We start from the raw sequence: 4,753 nt of genomic DNA on the forward strand, positions 1-4,753 counted from the left end.
GGGAGGCAGGAGAAGAAGGCACTCACTGGGTCTTAATGCCTGCTCATCTGCCCAGCATCTCATACTTTTCTGTATCCTTTCTTCCTTGCTGTCTGCTTTTTTTGTTTGTTTTGTTTTGTTTTGTGCTCCACCATACCCGGGCATCCATTTTGTTGTCACGTTCCAGCTGCTGTGGCATAAAAAGGCTGATGGAAAAGAGCGTTCATATTCTCTAGATTATGCTTGCCATGTCTGCCTGCAGATCACTAACTCAAAGGGAAAAAGACCACATGGGGGGTCAACTCTATAGTATTGTTGTTTTGTTTTGTTTTTTAAGGTTGGATCTTACACGGGCAAAATAAGGTTAGGAGTTCATTAAGGTCATAGGGTACTAAAGGGACATACAGAGCAAATACTCTGAGCAGGATCCTGTTTTCTTCAGGGTCACTGATGAGGAAGGTGTCCATGCCCATGCCAGTAAAATCACCAGAGGACTCTCTGGAGAGGGAGACAAAGACTTGGAGAGGGTTCCAATACATCTTCTTTTGTCTCCAGAAGCTGGTTATCAGCAAAGGCTCCCCTACCAATGGGAATCTCCAGTCCGCGGGCTTTAAGGAAAGAATACCTAAATTTTTCTGCACACAGGCTTGGCCTAAACTGGAGGATTAAAAAAGAAATGCCTCCATGTCCTAACTAAAATTGACTGAGGATTTCATATTTAAGATACTCAGTGTTAAATTTTGATAAACAATCTTCACGAAATTTAAGTCATTTTCTTGTGGTACTTCGAGTTTTATTAGATGGTAACTTTCATAAAAGTCCTTTTAAACCTTCTGTTATGTCATTTCCCTGTTGAGTCCATTGAAGGCTGTGCTGCTACACTGATCAATGTTGCGTTTCATGACACAACTTCTTGGGACCTCGGATTATCACTCTGGTGCACTGCTGTGGTTTCTTTCCTTACACCTGACTTACAGTCTTTAAACCCGTCTTCTTCAGTGAGCCTGGTTGCCGTGTCCTCTCTGCTCTGTTGCTCTGATTTTCAGCAGTGCTTTATTGTGGCGTGGTACTCAAGTTATTCTGACTTCACAAAGCCACAGAGAGTGAGTTGCTTACTCGCAGTCTTATGTTCTAGATGACAAACAACTTTATTCTAATCTTTTCTTTATGGCTTAGATAAAATTTCATCTGCACAGCTGCTTCCATCACGCCTGAGTAACTCATTAGTGGACTTGGCAGCTTCTGCAGTGATTGGCTTATGAGAGTTCTCATTTTCTTTTGAGGTCAACTTTAATGACTTGATGGAAAATCATCTGCTTTACTTACATTTTCAAATTATTTTTTTCTTTTTCTATTTCTTTGTGTATATATTATGTGTACTTGTGTATATGCATGTGTGTGTGTGAGTGTGTGTGTGTGTCTGTGTGTGTGTGTGTGTGTGTGTGTGTGTGTTCTTGAAGGCCTGATGTTGATGTTGGGAATCATCCTCTGTTGTTCTACCTTATTCATTGAGGCAGGGTGACTTGATCAAATTCAGAGCTCACTGTATGGCTCATCTAGTTAGACAGCTTGCTCTGGACATCCAGTGTCTATATTCTTAGTACTGGAATAATAGGTGGGCTCCCAAGTTAATCCAGCGTTTACATAATTTCTGGGGATGTGAATGCCAGTCCTCATACTTGAATGACAAATGCTTTGACTGCTGAGTTATCCTCCAGTGCCCAAATTCCCCTAATTATCTAAAACTCCTGTGTTTACAGTTACATCTTTCTGTCATATACTTTTATTCACTGTGTTTTCTTTAATCATGCTTAGAGAAGCTATAACGATCCATGAAATTTAACTTTCAAATTAATTTCTTATTCCATTTTCTCATTTCCTGTTTTACTAGCCACTGGTGGTAGTTGCTTTCCCATTTTTAGTTGCTTTTCTATTTTTCCGTTGTCTAGTTTCCTTAGATATACTATTCCTTCTTTACTGCTTTATGTTGCAGGTTTTTAGATTTTTATTTTTATTTACATGTAAACATATGTGTTTATATTTGGAGGGTGGGCATTGTGCGAATGCGTGCAGTTCCTGCTGAGGCCAAAAGAGAGTCAGATTTCTTGTAGCTGGAGTTATGGATGTAGTGAGCTACCTGGTGTGAATGTTGAGATCAGGTCCCCTGTAAGAGCACCATGCATCTTTAGCCACTGAGCCCTCTCTGTAGTCCTTCAAGTTGCATTTTTAAAAGTAAAGACATTCTATACTGCACATGTTTCACATGGGAAGCTGTCACATAAAGGGATCTCATGATGTCCTCTACAGAGAAGCAATAAGTTCCTAGGCACATCTGTATTGTTTATTTCTGCCTTTATTTTATTTGAAAATATAAAGTACATAGAAATCAAAACTTAACAATGCGAATTGTGAAGATAGGCATGGTGGTTCTCAGCTGTAATTCCAGCACTCAAAAGGCAGGAGTACCACCAAGTCCCAGACCAGGTGAACTACAGAATAAGACCATGATTCAAAGAGGAAACAGAAAAGTAAAGTTCTTCCATGCTATTTGAGTACTTATCATGTAGTTATTGCAATTGCTTTGTGATTGCCATTCTTCACTCACCAGACATGCTTTATGAATACCTATTGATGTGTAGTATTCTTCCCCTACGATTTTACTTGAATTTCACCTCTTCAGTCTAGCTGATTTTTAGGTATTACTCATGTGAAATAGTGTCACCTATTATAATTTTTGAATTATAAGCTTTTAAGTATTCCTAGTTTTTGCTTTATGTACTTAACCAGCAGATGGTTTTTGATTGACAAGTAAGTATGGGGTTATGGTTGTCATAACTTCTTTAGAGGTATCAAGTTTAGTAATATACAACATTTCTTTTTATTTTGTTTTCAAGTTGGACTATATCAACTGCCACTAATACTTTAGTTTCTGTTTAACATGGGCTTTTGTTGTTGTTTGGTTGCTTTTCTGGGGGGGTTGTTGTTGTTTGTTCTTGTTTTTGGTGTCTATTTCCCACTATGTTTTCTATCACTTTTATTTTTCTGTAGAGAGCAACATGGATCTGACTGGTTTAAGCCAACTGACACTCAAAATTTTTTTTACAATAAATAGATAAATAAAAAGTAACTAATATATATATATTTTTACATTTACTTTAAAGTAAAAAATACTTCTGCTTTGTCACTTATATAAAAATTTATTCATGTGTGTGCTGCTTTTCTTTTCCCAGCTTTTGGATGGTCAGACTCTGAAATATCTGCTACGGTGTAAGTGCGTTCTCCATCAGGGATTTCCTGTACTACTCTAGTCCCTTAATTCCCAGCTTTCCTCTCCCCAGCTTTATTGCTTTTTATTTCAAATTCAAGTATTTCCACTTTTTAGATTTGATTAAAATTTTTTAATTTAATATTCACAGATGCATATGTGATGTGTTCGGATTCAAGCCACACTCCATTCCCTCCTCTCCAGTTCCTCTCCTAGGATGCCTAGTGTTATACTGGCAACTTTGTTTTCTCCCCCTCTGCCTCTCTATAATTTAATACATGCTGAGTCCATTTAGTGTTGCCTGTGTGTGCGTGGGTATGGGACCACCTGCTGGAGCATGGGCCTTCCAGGCCTCCTCCCTGTAGAAAAGTGCCTCTTCCTCTCCCAGTACCCATAGGCTACCAGTGGCTTCTCAGTTACAGCGGGATTTCATGAGCCCCTCCCCCATCCATTCTAGGTTGTTGATGGATGGGCTTGGTCTGGTGCATTGTCTTGAGCATGTAGACCTAGGTGTTGTGAGTTTAGTTGCAATTGCTCTGCCATGTCACATAAATACTATTTTGCTACAGAAACCCACTCCTGGCTTTTACAAGCTTTCCATCTGCTTCCTGATGACCCTAAGCCTGGGGATACAGATGTCTTGCTTACAACTGAAGCTCAGTGGTTCGGAACATCACATCCTAGGCATTTTCCCACAATGACATGCCATTTGCACAGCTAGGGTACTCAGTTTCTCCCTGTATCAGTTCCTTGTTTTGTTGCTATGACAAAACACCAGACAAAGGCAACCCAAGAGAGGAAGGACTTAATGTGGCCCACAGTTCCAGGGTTCAGCCCCTCTTGGTGGGAAAAACACAGTAGCAGGAATGTGAAGCAGCCATTCTTGTTACATCAGACAGTGATGAGTTCTTGTACTTGGCTCAAGTTCTGCTTCTCATTCAGTCTGGGGAAGAAACCCAGGAAATGATGCCGACAACATTTAAAATGGATCTTCTCCTCTTCATAAACCTAATCTAGAAATTTTCCCACAGATATATCCACACATTTGTTTCCATGGTGACTCTAACTGCCACCAAGTTCACAATCAGGGCTGACCATCAAATCCCTGAAGGATGCTCCAAGTGACTCCTTTGAAATTTTAGGTCCCAAATGGGGTTCTCTGGTGTGCTGTTGCATACTGTTCCCTAGCTTGGCTGATTTTTCTTTTTTTATGTCTGAGCAAAAAAAAAAAAACCTAGAATCCTCTGTTCCAGATTTTATCAGAACTTGTTCTCTGGGAAGACCATCCTGATTCAATAGTCTTCTGTCTATGCAACGCCTGGATGAGTATGTAAAGCTCCCCATGGCTTCTCTTCATCTATCTGCATTGACTGGTTTCAGTAGGTGTCTGTTTAACACTGGTGAGGGTCTCCTGGTGTATTGCTATTTTAAGCCTATGACTGGAACATCTATGCACACTGCTTACAACAGCTTTTGATACTTTTTCTGCTCAGGGAATGAAATCTTTGC

This window comes from Psammomys obesus, unplaced genomic scaffold (genome assembly GCF_907164565.1).
Source record: "Psammomys obesus unplaced genomic scaffold, mPsaObe1.curated_primary_1811, whole genome shotgun sequence".
In the NCBI taxonomy this organism is placed as follows: domain Eukaryota; kingdom Metazoa; phylum Chordata; class Mammalia; order Rodentia; family Muridae; genus Psammomys; species Psammomys obesus.